General features: G+C 43.9%; 3 non-coding genes across 3 annotated transcripts; all 3 read left to right on the top strand.

Annotated features, from left to right (window-relative positions):
* The first annotated feature begins 6,449 nt into the window (after window positions 1–6,449).
* Window positions 6,450–6,521, top strand: trnah-gug (transfer RNA histidin (anticodon GUG)). Its single transcript has one exon. It is a non-coding gene; the product is annotated as a tRNA-His (tRNA).
* Window positions 6,522–6,911: 390 nt separating this feature from the next.
* Window positions 6,912–6,984, top strand: trnak-uuu (transfer RNA lysine (anticodon UUU)). The gene has a single exon. It is a non-coding gene; the product is annotated as a tRNA-Lys (tRNA).
* An 820-nt stretch (window positions 6,985–7,804) lies between these two features.
* On the top strand, window positions 7,805–7,886 carry trnas-aga (transfer RNA serine (anticodon AGA)). Its single transcript has one exon. It is a non-coding gene; the product is annotated as a tRNA-Ser (tRNA).
* The last annotated feature ends 8,480 nt before the right edge of the window (window positions 7,887–16,366 follow it).

A 16,366-nucleotide genomic window follows, 5' to 3' on the forward strand; every position in this document is an offset into this window, starting at 1 on the left:
AAATCGGGTCAAGGTCAGAACAGGTGGCCCTCTATCCGATGACACCTGCCCCATGTCCCTATGACCCCGGGGGTCGAAGTTACGGCCCCCCAAAATGTGGGATTTGAACCGGGATAACTCAGGAACCGGACCACCCAGGAACTAGAGGGTGGTCGCATACGGTAGGCCCCTCGACCCTCTAGGGATCCCCTGAATTTCAGCCCCGGGGTCCACCGCTTTGCGGAGATATTAGCAGAAAAATAGTACCATCCACCCCCCTCGCACCTACTCATCCATGCCGGCCAGGGTGCACCCTCCCCGGCTAGAGAAGGCAGCTCAAGGGGGGTGGAAGTCGGAAGAAAATTTTTTTTATGAGGCCGAGAGAAAACAGTTGTACTGTACTCAGGGCACTCAGAGGAATCAATTTTTGTAAGTTTTAACCCATAATACTGTAGAATTTGCATAAAAATGAGCGTTGAATTTTGGCACACATGTGCACCACATGTGGTGCGTATCTCACTTTTCATTAAATAGCAACTGTATTTAACTTTTTTTATTTCAAATGTGTGTTATTGTTAATGAAAAGACCTTTACTGTACTCAGGACACCCAGAGGAATCCATTCTTGTAAGTTTTATCCAATAATAATGTAAAATATGCATAAAAAATTATGTCCACCAGAGCACTACGGAGGTCCCGCTGAATAAATTGTAAATGGACATTTTTTTTAAAAAAACCTCCCATTTGCCATTTATTCAGCACGCCCTTCCTAATGGTTCCGTGGACGGATCAATTTTAGCGATTTCGTGGTTGAAGTCTCATCTGCTGTACTCCATCTGCAAGCTCCGAGGAACCCATTTTTGTAAGTTTTGTCCCATAATACTGTAGAATTATGCATAGAAAACCACATGTGGTGCATGTCCACCCGCAATTTATTTGAACCCCATTCAAATATATGGCAGGGGGGACTTTTTTAGAAAAGACCCAGGGGCCCGAAATTCGGATGGTTGGGTCCAGGGGCCGCCCCGATTGAGCTGCCGAAAGAGCGGGGCCTTAAGGCGAGGGGATAATTCGGAGCCTCCTGCACAAAATCTCTCCCTCAGCCCTCTCTGACTCTTACATGATCAGAGCCTTTTGAGAGATTTCAGGGTGCCGGATGGGAATTATTTTTTCAAGGTCCTACAGCTTCGTACTTTGGGGACATGGGAGAAGGGCCTCTGAGATGCGAGAATCTCGAATCTTGGGGACCTACGACCCATCGTCTCCGAAGGGCGGATGTCCCATCTCCAATGTAAACGCGTACCGGTTTGGTGGACAAGCGCTCCCTTTTTTGACCCTTTGACCCCTAAATAAGGTCGTAGGGTCACCAGACTTCTATGCCCGGTCGAGGTGGCCCCCATGAGACACATATCCAAAATTCGGCCCGATCGGACCCCGGCGAGCCGTGTCCACGAAACCGCTAGGCCGAACAAATTCAAGTAAATGGCAGGAGGGATTTTTTTGAAATGTCCTAGGGGCCCGAAATTTGGATCGGTTGCTCCTGAGGGCCCCTAGAACGTGCTGTCAAAAGCGTGAGGACCTAGCGCGATGCCCTTTTTTTCCATGGGTCCTACGACTACGTGTTTCGGAGCCCTTGTTGAGGGGCCCCTGAGAAGCCAGAATCTCAAATCTGGGGGCCCTACAACCTATCGTCTCCGAACTGTGGACGTCCCACCTCCCATCAAAACGCGTACCGCTTTTGTGGACGTGGGGTCCCTTCTGTGACCGTTTGACCCCTAAAGAAGGTCGTAGGGCCACCAGACTTCTGTGCCTGGTCGAGGGGATGCCCTCGAGACACATATCCAAAATTCGGCCCGATCGGACCCTTGGGAGTCGTGTCCAAGAATCCGCTAGGCCGAAAGCATGGGAATAAATGGCAGGTGGGATTTTTTTAGAAACGTCCCAGGGGTCCCAAATTTCACAGCGGGTTCCGTGGGGCCCCCCCAGTGACCTCACCGAGACCGCGGGCCGATCGGAGCGACTTGCGTCGGCGACCCCGAAATGGCCAGAGGGGGCGCCGGTGAGCGCCCGCTGGGCGGGGACGCCCACCCCCCACCTCTGGGACCCTTTTGGGAACGTTCCGTAAAAATAGTGGAAAAGTGGACAAATAGTGGTTCCGTGGGACCGGGGGTCCGGGTCGGGGGTCCTCGCGGCTGGAGGGTCCGATCCGCGATGATAATGGTTAAATGGACAAATAATGGGTTCGTTGTCACGGGGGTCTGCACAGCGGACCCATATGGCGGGTGGACAAAACGCAGCTCGCTGGGATGCGAAGCCCACCCTAGAACAGCCCCGGCCATTCGTTTAATGGGAGAAAGGCCAAATAATAGGGTCCTGGGAGCGAATACCCCCAATGGCCAGCAGAACGATGGCAAAAGGACCTTTATAGGGTTCGTGGTCACGGGGGTCCGCTAAGCGGGCCCATATGGCGGGTGGACAAAACGCGGCCCGCTGGGATGCGAAGCCCACCCTAGAACTGCCCCGGCCATTCGTTTAATAGGAGAAAGGCCAAATAATAGGGTCCTGGGAGCGAATACCCCCAACGGCCAGCAGAACGATGGCAAAAGGACCTTTATAGGGTTCGTGGGAGGTGGGGGTGGGGGTGGGGGGGCTCTCCCGGTGGTCAACATCACCCCCTAGAGGTGTCAATACTTGGTTTACTGCGGATTCCCTACGGAAAAGGTGGGTAAGCCGACTCGTCCCGTTGGCCAGTTTTCTAAAGAAGAAAATGGATCCAAATTGACAGTACAATCCCTTCGAACCATTATGCGGTATATGGCAATTTAAATGAATGGGGTTTTTTCCACGAACCCATTATGTGTACTACCTACCATTAGGCGTAGTCGTGGCCGAGAGGTTAAGGCGATGGACTTGAAATCCATTGGGGTCTCCCTGCGCAGGTTCGAACTCTGGGTTAATGGTAGAACAGGAAGGGAGAATAAAAGGAATAGGCATAGAGGGAGGAGAGAATAAAATATTTCAATACGCTGATGATACTACGCTATTGCTGCAAGATCTGTTGAGTGTAAGGGAAGCAATGAAAATAGTACAAACATTTTGCAGGGGATCAGGGGCTAAAGTGAACGAGGATAAAACAGTATACATGAGATTCGGGGGAAGTGAGGTTTTAACGGCGCACTTTAATTTTAAGGAAATGAATGAAATAAAGATTTTAGGTGTTTTAATGGGGAGGGATGAAACCAAAGCAGAAGGAATTATGTGGGATGAGATGTTAGGAGGGATCGAGAGAAGGTTGAATTTTCGGAGATTAATGTCCTTAACTTTGAAGGGGAGGGTTTTAATTTTGAATGTTTTAATGGTTTCTAAGTTATGGCATATTTTATATGTGGCTTCAATGCCGTTGTGGACAGAAAAAAGGCTGAAAAAATGTTTTTTAGATTTTTTATGGGAAGGAAAGCCACCGAGAATTGCATATAACCCTTTAATAGGAGCAGTGGGGAAGGGGGGGCTAGGGCTAATGGACGTGGAGCAAAGAAAGAACAGTTTAAGGGTGAAAATCATAAGCAAATATCTAGACGAAGAAAATAAAGCAGCATGGAAAAGAACAATGGGGCATTTTTTAAACAAGTGTAGTCATTTTAATCTGGGGGAAAACATTTTATGGATGAAAACAACAAATTGGATGACGGAGGGGCTGCCAGAATTTTATAAAGAACTGATGAGAGCATGGGGAAAATTTTTAGATAATGTGCATTTTAAGCCACAAGGTAGAGAGAACATTTTAAATCAGCCTTTATTCTTAAACAACTGCATTTTAAATCAAGGGAAGCAGGTTTTTTTTAAGAAATGGTGGGATGTTGGAATCATGAAAGTCAGAGATGTTTTATATGAATTCAAAGAGGGGTTTTTACCAGTGCAATACATTGTGGATGTGATGGAGGATGCAAAGGAGGATTATAGCAGACAAGAGATTACAAACAAATATGATTTAATTAAGAATGCTATACCTAAAGAATGGATAAAGAGAATTGAAAATATGGAAGAAGAAAATCAAGGAAAAGATGTGTATGCAAATATGGGGGGAAAATTGTGTGCTTTTAAAGAATGTACTGTGAAAATGTTTTATTGTTTTTTTAGAGATGTGGTTTTTAAGCTGAAAGATTTTAATGAGAGATGTAAAAGCATGTTTTTAATTTTGAGAGGAGAGGGAAATGGAAACTTTGAGTGGGAAAAGGTGTTAATGTTGGGCATTAATGAGAAATATAAACATGAGAAGCTGATTAATTTACTTGTGATGCTGATGAAAAGTGTGATATGGGAAAGAAGAGTGGTGGTGAAAAAGGACAATGCTTTAATTGATGTATGGAATGTGTTTAGGAGAAAAGTTGAAAAATATGTTGGATGTCTTTTTTATTATTTTAAATTGGAGGAAACGATTAATGTTTTTTATAATATTTTTACTCAGGAGGTATTAATGGTCTTCAAAGAGCTGGGAATTGAATTTTCATTTTTAAAAGATTAAACTATTTAATGACTTCTTTCTTTAAATTGTAAGTAAGATGTCTGTCAATTCAAGATTTTAGGAATTTTTTATGTCAAAGAAAGAATCTTATGTACTTTTGTATGTGAATAATTGATATGTATGTTTGAATTGATTAATTTCTTCAATAAATAAAAAAAAAAAAAAAAAAGGTTAAGGCGATTGACTTGAAATCCATTGGGGTCTCCCTGCGCAGGTCCGAACTCTGCCGACTACGGGAGGGATTTGCAGTATTGCTTTAGCTTTCTGTGACGGTAATTGTGCCTTCTATGGTCCTTCGCTCTCTGTGCCATAACTGCTTCTAGCTTTCATCCTTGTGACACCTGCATCTCTTCTGGGCAGCTTGTTGTAAAACTGCTGCTTTATAAAGGTGAGAAGCCAGTGCTCCACAAGAGCCTGGATAGCTCAGTCGGTAGAGAATCAGACTTTTAATTTGAGGGTCCAGGGTTCAAGTCCCTGTTAGGGTGAAGGTCTGTCTGCTTTTGCCGGAGTCACCTTGCTATCACTACGGTCCATCTCTTCTTCTGAATCTGTACTGGAGCGGTGTTCCTTCCTGCTCCAGGGTATCAGTGCACCTCCCTTGTTTGGCACACCTGATTCTGATGGTCAGCTCGTTAGGAAAGCGCGCTCACAGAGTGAGTAGAATAAGACAGACCTCCGAATTGTTCAGTGATGTCGGTCCCCAGGCCCAGCACTGAAAAACCCCATTATATAGGATGAGACATGGCAGCCTGATTTCTCCTCAGTGGGACTGCTGTTTTACCCGCTTCCAGGGCTAGCTTACAATCTCGGCTTGCTAGGTTGTAAGTAGGTCAGGCAGCAATGTGACACACAACAGGGCAGAAGGTGGTCTGCTTAATTCAAGTCCCTGTTTGGGCGAAGGTCAGTCTACTTTTTGGAGGCCTCAGCTTGCTATCACTACGGGTCCATCTCTTCTGCTGACTCAGTATTAGAGCGATGTTCCTTCCTTCTCCAGGGGGTCAGTACATCTCCCTTGTTCGGCACACATGATTCTGATGGTCAGCCCTTTAGGAAAGAGTGCTCACGGAGTGAGTAGAATAAGACAGACCTCCCATTTGTGCAGTGCTGTCGGTTCCCAGGGCCAGTACTGAAAAACCCCATTACATAGGATGAGACATGGCAGCCTGATTTCTCCTCAGTGGGACTGCTGTTTTAGCCGCTTCCAGGGGTAGCTTACAATCTCGGCTTGCTAGGTTGCAAGTAGGTCAGGCAGCAGTGTTACACACAACATGGGAGAAGGTGGTCTGCTTAATTCAAGTCCCTGTTTGGGCGTAGGTCAGTCTTCTTTTTGTAGGCCTCAGCTTGCTATCACTACGGTCCATCTCTTCTGCTGACTCTGTACTAGAGCGATGTTCCTTTCTGCTCCCGGGGATCAGTGCATCTCCCTTGTTCGGCAAACCTGATTCTGATGGTCAGCCCTTTAGGAAAGAGTGCTCACAGAGTGAGTAGAATAAGACAGACTTCCCAATTGTGCAGTGCTGTCGGTCCCCAGGGCCAGTACTGAAAAACCTCATTACATAGGATGAGACAGCCTGATTTCTCCTCAGTGGGACTGTGTTTTATCCGCTTGCAGGGCTAGCTTGCAATCTCCGCTTGCTGACTGAGCTGGGTTGGTTGCAAGTAGGTCAGGCAACAGTGTTGGACACAAACTGAGCAGTAATTGGTCTACTCCCGTAGTCGTGGCTGAGTGGTTAAGGTGATAGACTTGAAATCCATTGGGGTCTCCCCGCGCAGGTTCGAATCCTGCTGTCTACGCTGTTTGCTGAAGGCCATGAGGCAAAGCATCCATGCATCTTTCACGGTCCTCGCACTTATTTGCAAAATGTCCAGTCCCTCTTCGATGGACAAACACGCCACTGCTGCTTCTTCTATCCGGGCTCCAGGGGTTGTCTTGGGTGAGCCAGTGGCACGCCGTGATCGTATAGTGGTTAGTACTCTGCGTTGTGGCCGCAGCAACCCCGGTTTGAATCCGGGTCACGGCAACCCTCTGCCGTTGAGTATACGGGAAGGTTGAACATTTTTTACCACCTCATCGTTCTGCGTGATTTTGTTTCTGAAGCTTGGCCTGTGCAGGGCGCCATCAGACAAGGGGGCTGGCTTTCTAACATTAGGCGTAGTCGTGGCCGAGAGGTTAAGACGATGGACTTGAAATCCATTGGGGTCTCCCTGCGCAGGTTCGAACTCTTCCCATTTCCGGAAGGATTTGCAGTATTGCTTTAGCTTTCTGTGATGGTAATTGTGCCATCTATGGTCCTTCGCTCTCTGTGCCATAACTGCTTCTAGCTTTCATCCTCGTGACACCTGCGTCTCTTCTGGGCAGCTTGTTGTAAAACTGCTGCTTTATAAAGGTGAGAAGCCAGTGCTCCACAAGAGCCTGGATAGCTCAGTCGGTAGAGCATCAGACTTTTAATCTGAGGGTCCAGGGTTCAAGTCCCTGTTCGGGTGAAGGTCTTTCTGCTTTTGGCGGAGTCACCTTGCTATCACTACGGTCCATCTCTTCTTCTGAATCTGTACTGGAGCGGTGTTCCTTCCTGCTCCAGGGTATCAGTGCACCTCCCTTGTTTGGCACACCTGATTCTGATGGTCAGCTCGTTAGGAAAGCGTGCTCACAGAGTGAGTAGAATAAGACAGACCTCCGAATTGTGCAGTGCTGTCGGTCCCCAGGCCCAGCACTGAAAAACCCCATTACATAGGATGAGACATGGCAGCCTGATTTCTCCTCAGTGGGACTGCTGTTTTACCCACTTCCAGGGCTAGCTTACAATCTCGGCTTGCTAGGTTGCAAGTAGGTCAGGCAGCAATGTGACACACAACAGGGCAGAAGGTGGTCTGCTTAATTCAAGTCCCTGTTTGGGCAAAGGTCAGTCTACTTTTTGGAGGCCTCAGCTTGCTATCACTACGGGTCCATCTCTTCTGCTGACTCTGTATTAGAGCGATGTTCCTTCCTTCTCCAGGGGGTCAGTACATCTCCCTTGATCGGCACACATGATTCTGATGGTCAGCCCTTTAGGAAAGAGTGCTCACAGAGTGAGTAGAATAAGACAGACTTCCCAATTGTGCAGTGCTGTCGGTCCCCGGGGTCAGTACTGAAAAACCCCATTACATAGGATGAGACATGGCAGGCTGATTTCTCCTCAGTGGGACCGCTGTTTTACCCGCTTGCAGGGCTAGCTTGCAATCTCTGCTTGCTGACTGAGCTGGTTTGGTTGCAAGTAGGTCAGGCAGCAGTGTTGGACACAAACTGAGCAGAAATTGGTCTACTCCCGTAGTCGTGGCCGAGTGGTTAAGGCGATGGACTAGAAATCCATTGGGGTCTCCCTGCGCAGGTTTGAATCCTGCCGACTACGCTGTATGCTGAAGGCCATGAGGCAAAGCATCCATGCTTTTTTCACAGTCCTCACACTTATTTACGAAATGTCCAGTCCCTCTTCGATAAACAAACACGCCGCTGCTGCTTCTTGTATGCGGGCTCCAGGGTTTGTCTTAGGTGAGCCAGTGGCACGCCGTGATCGTATAGTGGTTAGTACTCTGCGATGTGGCCCCAGCAACCCTGGTTCGAATCCGGGTCACGGCAACCCTTTGCCGTTGAGTATACGGCAAGGTTGAAATTTTTTTTACCACCTCATCTTTCTGCGTGATTTTGTTTCTGAAGCTTCGCCTGTGCAGGGCGCCACCAGACAAGGGGGCTTGCTTTCTAACATTAGGCATAGTCGTGGCCGAGAGGTTAAGGCGATGGACTTGAAATCCATTGGGGTCTCCCTGTGCAGGTTCGAACTCTGCCATCTACGGGAGGGATTTGCAGTATTGCTTTAGCTTTCTGTGACGGTAATTGTGCCTTCTATGGTCCTTCGCTCTCTGTGCCATAACTGCTTTGGCTTTCATCCTTGTGACACCTGCGTCTCTTCTGGGCAGCTTGTTGTAAAACTGCTGCTTTATAAAAGGTGAGAAGCCAGTGATCCACAAGAGCCAGGATAGCTCAGTCGGTAGAGCATCAGACTTTTAATCTGAGGGTCTAGGGTTCAAGTCCCTGTTTGGGCGAAGGTCTGTCTGCTTTTGGCGGAGTCACCTTGCTATCACTACAGTCCATCTCTTCTTCTGAATCTGTACTGGAGCGGTGTTCCTTTCTGCTCCAGGGTATCAGTGCACCTCCCTTGTTTGGCACACCTGATTCTGATGGTCAGCTCATTAGGAAAGCGTGCTCACAGAGTGAGTAGAATAAGACAGACCTCCGAATTGTGCAGTGCTGTCGGTCCCCAGGCCCAGCACTGAAAAAACCCATTAAATAGGATGAGACATGGCAGCCTAATTTCTCCTCAGTGGGACTGCTGTTTTACCCACTTCCAGTGCTAGCTTACAATCTCGGCTTGCTAGGTTGCAAGTAGGTCAGGCAGCAATGTGACACACAACAGGGCAGAAGGTGGTCTGCTTAACCCTCTGGAGTCTAAGGGTATTTTTGGGGCCTGGAGAAGTTTTGTCATGCCCTGACATTTGTGCTTTTTTCAGTTTCTTATCAATATCTGAATGGGTAAATTCTAATCTCACTGTAATCAGCACAAACTGGTTTATAATAATATGTAAAATGCATGTATGTACATGATTGTGTTTTTGAGAAAAAAAATATTATGCGTGGTTAGTGAAAAACTAAAAATGTTAAAACACTTGAAAAAGGCAAAAAAACACATAGAGAACATTGGTTCCCGGGATTTTTGAGAACTGTAGCTTGTAGCTTAGAATTTTTCTGTCTAAATTATGTGAAAATCATCTTGTTTACTCACTTACAGAAAACAATATATTGATTTACATTTTCTAAGACACTTTTTGTTGGTAAAAGTCATATGCGAGTAGGCGTCAACTATCATGAATATCATTGTGATTTACACCTGAGAAGACAAAGGGCCGCATAATGAGATGCATAATGAGCCATTCAGTCATCTGTGCCACTGAGAGGAAGGAGTTACAAGAAAGAATGTGAGAAAAAAATAAAAGTATATAATTTTATGTTTGTAGTTTATTTAGAATATATTTAATTATCCCACAACATACTTTAATATCCACTTGGGGGAGCAGTTAAACAGTTTATCAGGAACAATCAAAGCTGACTTTCAAACAAATTTTTTGGCATCAATACTCCAGTCACACAATCCTTCAGAAATCATTTTAACAATCTTATTTTCTACAAAAAAAAACATTTATTGTTGTTATTATTATCGTTATTATTATTATTATTAATGTTGAAAAGAGCTGAGAATATTTTTTAGGTTTTTTAGGGGGAATAAATTGGAAGAACAGCATTTTTTTACATTTGTTAGCCTACAGTTATTTATTTGTTACATTTATATTATTTACATCAAGCTTTTGAATGGTCGTATAGTATATTCCCAGCCGGCAATGACATGTGGGGCCCAGATGAGGGCTTCATGGGCGGCAAATGTGGGCCCCATTATGGGCTTGCACCCGGGATCCACATTGGGGCAAGCCGTGGAAGCCCAGAAGTACTAAAAGTGGGACCTGTAAGGGTACCGCATGGGTCTTAATTGGGCAATTCATGTCAGATCCATTTGGGCCCCACCTTCCCAAAGGGGTCCAAAGTGGGCTTTGCAACATGGCTACACAGATGGGCTTTAAATGGGATCTGTAAGAGTCTTATGTGGGTCCTAACTGGGCAATTCATGTCAAACCCATTTGGGCCCCACCTGCCCAAAGGGGTTTAAAGTGGGTTTGCACCCGGGATCCACATGGGGGCCAACCGTGGATGCCCAGGTGGGTTTTAAGTGGGATCTGTAAGGGTCTTATGTGGGTCTTAACTGGGCAATTCATTTCAGACCCATTTGGGGCCCACCAGTCTGAAGGGGTTTAAAGTGGGCTTGCACCCGGGATCCACATGGGGGCCAGCCGTGGATGCCCAGGTGGGTTTTAAGTGGGATCTGTAAGGGTCTTATGTGGGTCTTAACCGGGCAATTCATGACAGACCCATTTGGGCCCCACCTGCCCAAAGGGGTTTAAAGTGGGTTTGCACCCGGGATCCACTTGGGGGCCAGCCATGGATGCCCAGGTGGGTTTTAAGTGGGATCTGTAAGGGTCTTATGTGGGTCTTAACCGGGCAATTCATGACAGACCCATTTTGGCCCCACCTGCCCAAAGGGGTTTAAAGTGGGCTTGCACCAGGATTCAACCGTGAATGCCCATATGGGCTTAAAGTGGGCTCTGTAAGGATCTTATGTTGGTCCTAACTGGGCAATTCATGCAAGGTAAGCCCAACCATTTATTTAAGGAAACAATCTAAGAATAAATTAAGAATGAATGTAAGTACAAGATAAATACAAGACACTTGATGCTTTGAACTGCAAGAAATATATTAAATGGAACAACAAAAATTATCTTTAAAAAACAATGTCCCAACATACGGTAAACTAAAAAATATATAAAAAAAAAAAATCTCTGAAAAAAACCCTCCAAAAATACAATACAAAATACACTCATTATATAATACATTGAACAACAAACATGATCTTTAACAATTTACATTTTACAACGTACTGGTAAATAAATAAATAAAATAAATTTTTAAAAAATGTCTGAAAAAAAGAAAACAAAACATCTCCAAAAAATACATCCAAAACAGTCATGGCGTTTGTGTTGTCGATGTTCTTTTTTCTCTTAGGGCTCTTGCAGCCCTCTCCCCGCCACGATCACGTGCGCCTGTGAACCATTTCCCCAGTGCCATTTCCACATCCTTTCGGTTCACATTCTGAGTTAAAGCGTTACTCTTCAGTGCACCTAAAAACAAGGGAGCATAAGTCAATTTAGCAAGGTTCTTTTTTGCTCCAACTTACAACTCTTCAAATCATTCATTCAAGTTACACATTTCCACATGTGGTAAGCTAAAATGTTACCCCTAGGGTGACATTTACCATGGAATTTTATGCCAACCTATAACCCTTTTTACATTACATGTTGAAATTTACCCTCAAATGCACACCAGATTTGAGCAACATTAGAAACAGTTTTCCATGAATATATCATGTCATATCACATAACTTCCTGTCGAATCACAGACACGACAGCTGCCAGTGAAATGCGAAGCGCTGTCAGATGTTCAACACCAGCAGAGATCATATACACTCGCACACAGACATCAAGAATCAGCATATGAATCTCAACAATGGTGACATGCTTCATGGTGCAATGCATTCTGAGTGCATCATACGAAACTTATCCATGGCTCCCAGAATGCACTGCACCATTGAAGCATGTCACGTTGAGATTCATATGCTGATTCTTGATGTCTGTGTGCGAGTAAAACTCACAGGAGCCCAACATATGTAAATGGTGTGTTATAAATCGTTTGATGTTCTGATTAAATTCTATTATTCCCTTGCTGTAGAATCACAACAATAAAACAGAATGAATAACATACTATCTATATAAACCTTACACATAATCAGTCAAAAGTCCTGGGCCCCATTCCAAGTAGAAGGTTTAACAAATTGTAAAACCAACCTTGATCTCTGAGCTGATTTACCCTGCAAACAAAAACCCTAGGTTGTTCTTGTGTCCGCAGCATAAGGAAAGCTATCATCAATCGAGCTCGGAAACAGCGATTCACCATGACAACGAGGGAGAAAAGGACGTGTTGCAGCCATTTTTTCATCGGATGTGTCACAAGAAATTCCAAACTGCTGCGGCGCAAGATAGAATGCTGGTTACTTTATTGCATTTACATTCCTACACTTGACTAGGCTATTTCAAATACAGCGAAACTGTTTCAAATGTGAGAATTACACTGTTGTGTAGGCTAAATGCAATCCCACTGTGTTCAGGCATAATAGGTAGCAGTTGAAAATGAAATATTTTAAAATATTCTGCTTGACATTCATATTTGGTGACAACTTCAGGTTTTTGAAACTTCACAAGAACGCAGATTTTAGTAGACCTGTGATTGTGTGTACTCTTACTCTTCAGTACTCTTTTGGACAGGGTGACCAGGCAGCTAGATTCAGTGCACCCTCACACCAGGATTTTATTTATGGACTTTTTCTCTGCTTTTAATACTGTACACACAGACACACTATTGCACCGTCTGGTGGAGCTTCAGGTCCATCCAGCACTGATTTTATGGATTAAGGGTTTTTTACAGAATAGCAGGTTTTAGTAAATGGTTTTAAATCCAGTAAGCTGTTTTTAAACTCAGGACTCCCACAAGGTTGTGTTTTATCTCCCAATCTCTTCTTGGCCATCTCTTGCAGCAGTGAAGGAATGACTCTTTAAATATGCAGACGACATGGCCTTAGTAGCCCATCTGACAGGTGCCAATGCGCTGTCTGACTACCATCAGGCAGTTAGCAATCTGGCCAGGACTTTTAAGGCAAGTTTCCTCGAGCTCAACATTGGAAAGACCAAGGAAATGTGTTGTGGTAGCAGAGGAACACTTACCACGACACAAACACAGCTTTTCCAGCCGATCAGCATTTATGGCCAACATGTAGAACAGGTCAAATCTTTTAGATAACTCGGAACAGAAATAGACGGATCCCTCTCTTTCTCTGAACACACAGAATATGTGTACAAGAAGGCCCAGCAGCGCCTCCATCCGAGAAAGCTCAGGACTTTTAATGTCAGCAAGTACATTTTAACCACAGTCTACACATCACTGATAGAATCCACTCTCACATTTAACATCTCTTCTTGGTACAATGCACTCACCACTAAATACAAAACAAACCTCACACGAATAATAACACAGGCTGGCAAAATAATTGGCTCCCCCTAAACCCCACTATCAGATATTTACACTCACTCAGTACTTAGGAAAGCCACCACCATCACACAAGACCCCACCCACCCTCTTCACCAGTCCTTTCAGTTACTGCCATCAGGTCACCGTTACAAGGTCCCACTAGCCCGTAAAAATGTTTATAAGAAGTCCTTCATTCCCACGGCCATCACTAAGTTGAATATTCTGAAACCAGCACCTTAATTCCGACCTGTGTTCATTGTTGTTGTTGTCTGGTTATTGTTGTTTGTTACTGTGTACCACTGTGTGGCTATTTTAGTGAGTGTATTTGTTTATTCTTTTTTCAAATCTATATATTGTTGAGCCTGTCGAAGACAAATTTCTGTCACTTGTGACAGACAATAAAGTTTTTCTTATCTTATCTCTCCAAGACCATGAATGTTGTTTTAAAAAGTTAAAATTTTTGATTTTGACTGCCTTAGTCTTAAACTAATCTTATCGAGAGTCTATGGAGGGGCTCTTACTTCCATTACTAAATGTCATCGGAACGTCACAATGACGTAGGTCCAAAATGGGTCTATAGGCCTACATTTTATTTGCCATTGATTTAGGTAGGAGACCTGCACACAGTATTGGCCTACACAATGTTGCTAAAGTGTTGACGGGCCCCCCTTAGAAACAATTAAAGTATCACTGGACTAGTTCAGTTCACTTACACACTTTTGAATTTTTTAAACAGTGTATTGGAGAAAAGTTGTAGTATACTTCAAAGATAAGACTAACTGTTAAAGTGTGGATTTTGCAGAGAAGAATCCTGCGGAGTTCTGTGGAGAACAATTCTTGAAGTAGATTTTTTGGCCATTAAGGCAAATTAATGTAATAATTCAAGTCATAAATTTGGCATATTTTGACAAGACACGAAAATGGGCACTACATTCATGCCAGTAGAATGAAATCTACCAATTTGAGATCGACTGGGCGAGTGGTTAGAGAGTTGCATGTGGAACAGACCAGTGGTTATAAGGCTGAAATTGTCCTTAATGTTATGTTAAAATGTTGATAATCTCCAACTAAATTGTGTTTTGACAAACTACTGTATCATTTAACTTTGGATAAATAAAAGAAAGGCCAAAGACAAGTTTCATTGAGCAATAAAAAAAACTGAATTTACCATAGAAAACTTCAAAAAGACGCAGATCTTTGAAGCACAGCTTGCCCATCCGTCCGGTCACGTTGTACTGCCGTTGCAGTTCTGGCAACATCAGGAACTTCATCATCCTCCTAGTGGCATCTTCAAGTGAGGAACCCCCTATGTCTGCAACCATGGCAACCTTAAGAGTATACAGTAATAGAGCAAAGTACATTTAAAGTCACAGGATCAGAAAACACCATATTAAGACAGTAAATATCATAATATATTCTCTGTCCCCATTACATAGCCAAACACCCCGCTTTAAACCTGGCATCCTTATTTTTGGCATGTCAATGTTAATAATAATAATAATAATATTAATAATAATAATAATAATAATAATAATAATAATAAAAAAGTGTTAAACCAATTATGTGCTTGATAGCATAAAATACCAGTTCCCTAAAACCTACAAGACTGGCATTGTGAATATGGCCTATAGACCGTAGTCTATAGGCCATATTCACAATGCCAGTCTTCCCTTTTCAGCATAGAGCTTCACAGCCAAACTGCCTCAAGGGGGTGATCTACTACAGAATGACCAAGATTATGTCCATGGGGAAATGAAGACATTTTCCATCAAGCATAATTTTGTGTAGAAGTCCACCCTCAATATTTTTGACTGGAAGTTATTTTGGCACTTTCTAGAAGGGGTGTGCCAAAAAGTCGATAAAGATCTTGATACGACACGTGACAATTCGATTAAGATTCTTAAACTCTGGATAATCGACCATGAATAGCCTATATGACAAACACGCCGAGCAAAAATAACAGGTGGAACCAACAATCTCATTACCTCAATCACTACGTTGTTTATATTAGAGATTTTTCAGGTTCAACAGCAGACAAAAGCCAGAAGAGGGTGCTGTCCACAAATATTTTTTAGGTTATTGTATATTGTTCTCATGTGTGTCAAGTTGTACAAGACTGTGTTTTGTAAGTAATGATATAATATTTCATTCATAATTGTAGTTTTATGCACTTAAAAGTATTGAATATAAAAATCGAAAATCGCATCGCAATATTTGTCAGAAAAACTGCAATTAGGTCAAAATTGTGCACCCCGCCAAACGCTATGGCGATTTCAATCAGTAGTCATGTAATGTTGAAGTCTTGTACGACTATATTGTTTGTGATCCCTACCTAGTGCCTACCACACTTCTTTTACACCAGTCAAATTGGTGGAAATCTGAGGATTACCAGTCAGCAACAACAATATTGTTGTTGGGGTTATCCGGTTATTGAGGGGGTGGGTTGTTGAGTGAAAATATAACCGTGGGTCCTCAATCCTGCGTTCGGAAAAATGCCTATTATAACACGGGAGTCAATGGGCAAATCAGCATTGTTTTCCCCAATATGGTGCACGTGGCGGGGGCGGGAGCAAGGCTGTTGGGGCGTAACCAATTTGCCGACTGTAGCTATACAAGTGTAATGGTCTTAATAACTTGTCTATTTAGCTAAGGACTGTTTTGCTGAAGACAATTACCATCAGATTTGAAATTAAGATTAGTCAATGGAGCAGTGAACTGATGTTCAAGTATACTTAAAAGTCTCTTCCGTATTTGGACTACATGAAGGTGAAAAATGTTAAGTTGTAGCAGACATGGTTGATTTGAAGCAACCTGGCATGGGTCTTGAACTCTGCAAAGTTTAGTGATTCATTATGCATGGGAAGGATTTTGTCAGAAGAAAGAAAAAGAAAACACAGGAAAACAATAGGATCTGGCCCCCAAAAACTTACCACTGCAGACATGAATTCAGGGTCTGAGAGCTTCTCATTCATGGCGATAACGTCCTCAACGTTGGCCAGGGGGAAAACAGCACCATCTGGTATCGCCATGACTGGCATGGAATCTTTTTTGAGCAGTATGTTTAGCATCTGCCCATGCAACTTCAGTGTG

This window comes from Carassius carassius, chromosome 18 (assembly GCF_963082965.1).
Source record: "Carassius carassius chromosome 18, fCarCar2.1, whole genome shotgun sequence".
Taxonomy (NCBI): Eukaryota; Metazoa; Chordata; class Actinopteri; order Cypriniformes; family Cyprinidae; genus Carassius; species Carassius carassius.